Genomic DNA, 6,611 nt, shown 5'->3' with positions numbered 1-6,611 from the left:
TATATCGTACATGAAGTAGAATGAGAGGCTGAGCAAGAGTGTTTGATCAGGAGGAAGAGGAAGAGGGGAAGGGGGAGAGGATTTGATTAAAGGCCATGAAGAGAGTCTGAGTGGTCATCAAGAGAGGAGAGGACAGTTTGAAATGTTGTTGACAAAGTGGACGAGACAGAATCTCTCTCTCTCACTCTCTCTCTCTCTTTCATTTTGTCTTTCTATCTAGGAATATTGAATAATTAATACATTGGATTAATCAGAGAAAAGCTGTTATTGTTCACAATTAATCATGATAAATGAATAAACTATAATTAATTATGATTAATTGAGCTAAGCTCTATGTATCCAAAAAAAAAAATCTGTGTTTTTGATGGACCTTTAGATGTTCAGTGATTGGTCATATATTTTGTGATGTAATCAGAATATTCCAAGCTGTAGTTTGGCAGCCGTTCTCTCTACCGAGTTGAATGGCTGCCACATCTGTCACAAAAAAAGTCTGTTGAAAAAGAATGTTTAGTCTGCCTGTAACCAGGTCCTTTTTCTCTCTTGTCTTTGTCCTGGCCATGTTACACAAATCCCCATCCTGTCCGCCTGTTGTCCTGTTGGCACAGCTGTGAGACAAATAACACCACAAGTAAACAGAGATGGATGTTCAGAAGATCAGCCTGGGGGTGGAACCTCTGTGGATTAATAATAATCAATTAAACACAGACTAATTTAAGATTAGACTGAGTGATTATGACATTGCAGATACAGAAGGACATACCTGTATGCAGTAGAAGTATTAATCCGCCAGTAGACCTCCAGAATGTTCTGATCACACCTTCAGGTATAAAAAGACACAATTCTTTCACATCTTTGGAGTCGAATGACTGCATTGTTCTAACATGCTCTGTGGGCAAAGCCAGGGCTTAAATCCAAAATGTGGCAGCAATTTTGGAATTTCTGCTCCGGTGAGAATCTGCAGCCTGTTTCCTTTTGTGAAGCTCTAAATGTTTGTAGGCTATCAGAGCAGGGAATTTCACGGCCAGTTGGGTGGCAGGAAGTGTCTTTGGTCGGGGTGTTTGCGTAAACAGCTCATAAATGGTTTTAGCCCGGAGGTAGGATTATGTAGCACATGCACAAACACACACACATGCAGATGCAGACGGATGTGTACATGCATGCAGTAGTGTCAGCTGTGTGTATCGCCACATTCACTTGTTTGTATGTGTAATGATTCTGTATTCACAAAAGTCATCATTTCTTCTCATATAATTACAATGAAACCTGTGGAGGAAGTTGAGTAGTAGCCAAATGAGGTAATTTACTCTGACTCTTTTTTTTTTTGTTCTTGATGAGAGCTGCGTCGGCGGCTGCTGACAGAAAAAGAATGGCTTTAATAGCTTAGCATTTAATAGTGCTTATAAAGACAGCAACGAGAACACTGTGAATCCAAAAGTTTCTGGGTTTTGAGAGAAGGCAGTGTTCAGTAAGGGTAAAATCTCAAATCCAGTTTGGAGATAGGGGGCACTGTGCCATAACTGGCTGCAGTCTGAGAGCATTTTCCTATTCAGTTTTGCAGAAAGGTTTGTGTAAACCTTGAGGAAACCTTGAACTTTGAGGTGAAAACCTTGGCAGCTCTGAAACATCTGCTTTGGACGACAGTTCAAAAAGGTGAAGCCTAATATACAGAGGGACCTAATGTCCTTTTCACATTCTTTTTTTTTTTTGGTAAAAAGTTTCCAGATCTTGGCTTTGTTTTGAGTTCAACAAATAATGTGTGATCAGCAAATCAACTTTTATATTGTCTTTGTATTTTACATCATTTATTTTCCTGTATAAGACGGTGTTTGAACAACATATTTATATTCACAAAATCAAGGCCATGCCGTTGGTCAAAACATCACCTTTCAACTTTGTCGTGTAGATCTAACATTTTCCTCCTTACAGCTTGAATTCTTATCTGATGATCAAACACGTGTTCATTGTCTTTCAGTCCATTTCAGATGAGATCAGGTCCAGAAAATCGAACTCTATTATTTATCAACAGTTACAGTCTAAAGGCTAAACTTGCTTTGCCCCTCGTTCTACCACATCAGATTTTAATACTCTACCCTTATGGTGATAAGGCCCCACACAATAAGCAGCACTTTTCCACCTCTTAGTATTTGCAGGACTTGAAAATTTAAATTTTTCCAGTAAGCCTACCACATAAAGCCAACCCAAATTTCCCAACCTTTAAAAACCAAGTCTGCTTTAAGATTTTCTCTGGTGCTGCTATTTTTATCCCTTGATATTCTTCTTGTATTAGTTTGTTCTTGTCTTGTTTAAATATATTATTTTACCAGTTCAGATTTCAATTTCATATATATGAATATAAGAAAAGCCTAAATGTCAAAAGTGTACATAAGCCCTTTTTTTTAATAAGCGTAGAATAATAAACCAGCAGGAGTTGAAGCCATGACACCCCCTGCTGAGGGAAGAAATTACCTCAGAAATAAAAACAAATATGACTGATAAAATCCTCTTCAGAGAAATATTTTGACAATAACTTCTGCTTTATGAAAATTCCCAGCTTATTAATATAACATTATGTCGGTGTCGCTCTGGAGCAAGGGCTTGTCTGTGTTTGACCTTATAAGACTTCGGTGGGTGTGATGTCAAATGAGGGTTTATGAGGTGCTTTCCAGATACCCAGGTCCCCATCACCGCCTCGTGCGCCTGCGTTTTACAATTGCTAATGTCACTTTAAAGAGTCAAACGGGGGTCAGGGTGGACAGCTTCTCTTCATCTCCTTACTCTAATTCAGTGTTTGTGACTGTGTTTCCAGTAAGCTGAGATCGATTCCCGTCGAGCAGTGACACATTTTCCATCGTGAGCATGTTATGAGGCTTTAAGTAAGTGAATTATTCCTTTACAACAGCCCACAAAGTCCAAACTGTCTGGCAGAGAATAAAGGGCCACTGGATGCCAGTGAGTCTGAGCTTGAAGCAGTAAATGTCTGATTCAGCTCAGGTGGTTTGGCAAAAATGTTTACTTGAACATGGGATTCTCACATTTTTCTGCTGCATCAGTGTCACCACTTGTCACTCTGAGTTTCAGCAGAGACCAGAATTAATTCAACGTGACCCACCAGATGGCTTATTACATGGAAACACATAGAAATGTCGTTTATGGGGAGTGGGGAGAAGGGCAGGCAGATTTATTCTAATTTCTGAGGTAACGGCTCGACTTGGGCATCTGATTTAAAATGAAATAATTATATTCTAGAACCGAGGTCTGAGATGCGTGCTCCCTAATGGTTAAAGGATCAGCCTTCTGATTGGAGGATTGCTGGGTTGTTAAGTTCAAACTCATTTTACATTTTTCTTCACTCTTACTAACTTTGTTTTCCACACAGATCTTTTTCAGTCGTTTCATGTGAAAATGTTCTGTATTTTTTATTCTGCCCTTCTGTTTTTGCCCCTCCATCCTTTCTTAGATATTCTGTCCTTCACAATGGAAGCCACACAGAGCAGGAGAAGACAAAGTCTCTGCTCATTGAGTCCAGCTTGTGACATGTCACATCTCCGTTGGTCTCCTGCCTTTGTGTCAACACAAGTCAGACTTTTTACACACAACAGGCTAGTGACATTACCGGGGCAGTGGAAAAGACGCGACTCAAACTCTTGTCTCAGAAGGTGCGGCATTTCTGTCTATTCTATGGTTGTGCAGGCCCACAGACTGAGGTGACCAAGCTGAACTGAAACAGACTCGTCAGCAGTTTGCCTTTAGGAGGACCTGTGGCTGCGACTGCCTTAAGGACAACTTTAAAGGGAAGCGACTGTGTGGGAAAGCTGTGGATGTGAGTTCTGTTGCCAAAGCTATTTGATAGTTCACCTATTTCTAACAATTGTACAACGATCTTGTCTATGTTTTGTTTTCCCACACAAAGTCAGTGAGATTTACATAAAAGAGAGATTTTAGACAGTTCTAGCTTATGCACAAGTGTAAAAAGAGAAAGAGGTCATGAATATGCTTTTCATATTTCCATTAAACATTGCATTAAAGCAGTTAGTTTTTCTTTTTTTTCTTTTTTTTTTTCTCTCCCAGGTCAAAGTTTCCTAGCGAGGCTAACAGTACCTTCGTAGCTGGCAGGTAAATGTGTTGGCAAGGCTGTGGTGGGTCATGCAACAAATTATCTCCTAAATATTTTTGTTTTTTCATGCCATTGGAAGCCATACGAAGAAAACCGTTGAAAGTGATTAGTGAGAAATTCCGTCTTTTGTTCACACCGTGAAAACATGTACAGTTTATGAATGATATTAAGAAATAGAACAAAACGTTCTTTTTTCATGCTATTTATTTAGCTTTTATTTTCCTGTCTTTAACATAGCAAAGATCAATTTATGACTGTTCATGCAAGACATCACCTAAGACACATGTTTAATGTGAAGAAATTTAGTGCCAAATAGTTTCAATAGTGAAATTTGAATTTAATCTTCTTGAACCCAACTTTAAAAAACAAAAACATTTTGCTAAAGCTAATCATCTGTTTCTGTTCTGTACCGACCCAGCAGTGTCAGAGCCCGAACTGTCACCAGTCAAGAGTTTACAAAAAAACAGAAAAATGAATACCAACTTAACTTTTTCAGCAATTCCCAAACTTTAAAGTTGATGCTGGATTTAGTTTGAAAACAGAGTAAGAATGACTTGAAATGTAGTGAGAAAAAGGAACTCTAAACTCAACAGCGCTACAGAAAAAGACAACACTTTAGCTCATTATTTCTGTACTGAGGCACTTTTACTGTTATTGGATTAGAGAAAAACACTCTGCGACAAAGCTTTACTTTTTGGACACCCTGACAAAGTAGTGGTATTAGTGTCATTTTGACACTCCAAGGATTAAATGTGTTTTGTTTTTTGTTTTTTTGTTTGTTTGGCGATGAGCCCTAGTGACTTCAAACTACATACTGACATCCACAGTAAAAAAGAAAAAAAACACAATGAATTGACTGTGTAACAAAATCCTTATTTAACACCACAATACATAAACATTGTCAAAGATGGCAGATCTTTGACAATTCAATTTACCATGGATTTATAAAATAAATAGATAAAAGGATTGCAACGAATGTTGTGCAGAACAGAATAATTACCTCATCTCATAAAGCAAAAAAAAAGCAAACACCAGAAGTGAATGTTTTTTTCATGTTTTTCAAAAAGCACTGCATTCCAATTAACAATTAACTAAAAACACAACTGAAGGAGCCAAAAACCGGCCTCTCGACTGGTTGCACCGGGTGATTATATAATTACTAATACTCACAAAGACAGAGCTCTGACCCAGTTTAGGAGATCGTAGATAAAAAGCAACAGTCAGATGCACTCACCGAACAGCAGAAGCTCCGTTGCACAATCAAATGTACCAGACTTCATCAAAGCTTATTTCACTTCAATGCATCACATCGGTCTAATCTTTAAAATTTTTTTTTTTTTACCCTGCAGACAGATTAAATCAAAAGGTCAAAAACTGGTTAAATGTCATTGGTTATGCTAATTTTTCATTTCAAATTAAGTGTCACAAAAATTCACTTTGGTTGTTGGTTGGCAGTTAAATGTTGTGTTATTAAGTTGCATTCATGGTTTTGCTTCATGGGTTTGTCTGTTTTGGTGGTGTTTTGTTGATGGTTCTGATGACGCAGTAAATCTAAATAATGACAGCATCAATAAGTTGAAAAGTGTCTGTTCATTTATAGGGTATTATATAAAAATACTGTAATATACGAGCGTTCAGCTTTTATTTTGTTCTTTGATTATTCTTCAGTTTCTCTGTTATTGTCTTCCATTGTTGAAGCACATGCACTTTTCTCTGATGAGTTTAGCAGTGACCTGTGATAAACAGTATTCTAAGATGGTAGAGTCCATGGATGTTTGTTTGTGTTGTTTACCCTTATTAGAATATTATTTATTTTCCTAAAAAGAAATTCCATAAATAAGTTCAAATGTTAATATTTTCCTCTTGAAAACATTAAAAACACTTTGCCAATAACCATTGATTTGTCTCTTTACATATGTAAAAATTAATATTTTTAAACAACATTGGCAACAGTTGAATCTTCACGTCACGCTTCATTAAAAACAAATCAGTTCCACTTGAACCTGTTTGTTTTGCAAAAAGCTTCTGTGATATTTTACTCAGAATTAAATGGTGTTATTATTTTGACTGCTTCAGTGATAATTACTCAGTTTTAAAAGGTGTATCGATGAAAATTCAATTTATTGAGAAGCACAATATAAATTATTCATGATTTTTCTTCCTCAGGTTAAAAATCCCTACAAGCAACTTCAACCATGGAACTTTAAATAGACATTTTTTTCCCAATTCATTTGTGGTACTGAATGTCTCTTTTGGCCAGATTTAAAAGGACAGTATTATTAAAAAAAATAGACTTAGGTAAGTTGAACTCAGTAAAATAACTTATTTTAAAATAACTCAAAAAATACAATTATGATCAAATGTAAAGCAAATAAATATACTATAAAATATATTAATAAATTAAAGCAAATAAAGGAAAAGTCTAATCTCCTAAAGTAGGGGTATGGCAAAATATCTATACTAAATTGCAATATATAATAAATAAATTAAATAAAAA

The 6,611-nt window shown here is 36.5% G+C and overlaps 1 protein-coding gene across 7 annotated transcripts in view; it reads left to right on the top strand.

The window, feature by feature from the left end:
- Positions 1–6,611, top strand: part of htr4 (5-hydroxytryptamine receptor 4) — an 85,855-nt gene that overhangs the window by 71,439 nt on the left and 7,805 nt on the right. For 2 of the 7 annotated variants that reach the window (XR_003051972.1, XR_003051971.1), the window contains exons 7-8: positions 3,458–3,820; positions 4,069–4,113. The gene's annotated coding sequence lies outside the window, so the exon portion shown is untranslated. The other 5 variants (XR_003051973.1, XR_003051974.1, XR_003051975.1 and 2 more) reach the window with 5 other exon arrangements.

This window comes from Cynoglossus semilaevis, chromosome 15 (assembly GCF_000523025.1).
Source record: "Cynoglossus semilaevis isolate Cse_v1.0 chromosome 15, Cse_v1.0, whole genome shotgun sequence".
NCBI lineage: Eukaryota > Metazoa > Chordata > Actinopteri > Pleuronectiformes > Cynoglossidae > Cynoglossus > Cynoglossus semilaevis.
Note: the sequence above shows the minus strand (reverse complement) of the source record. Positions and strands in the feature narration are given on the sequence as shown.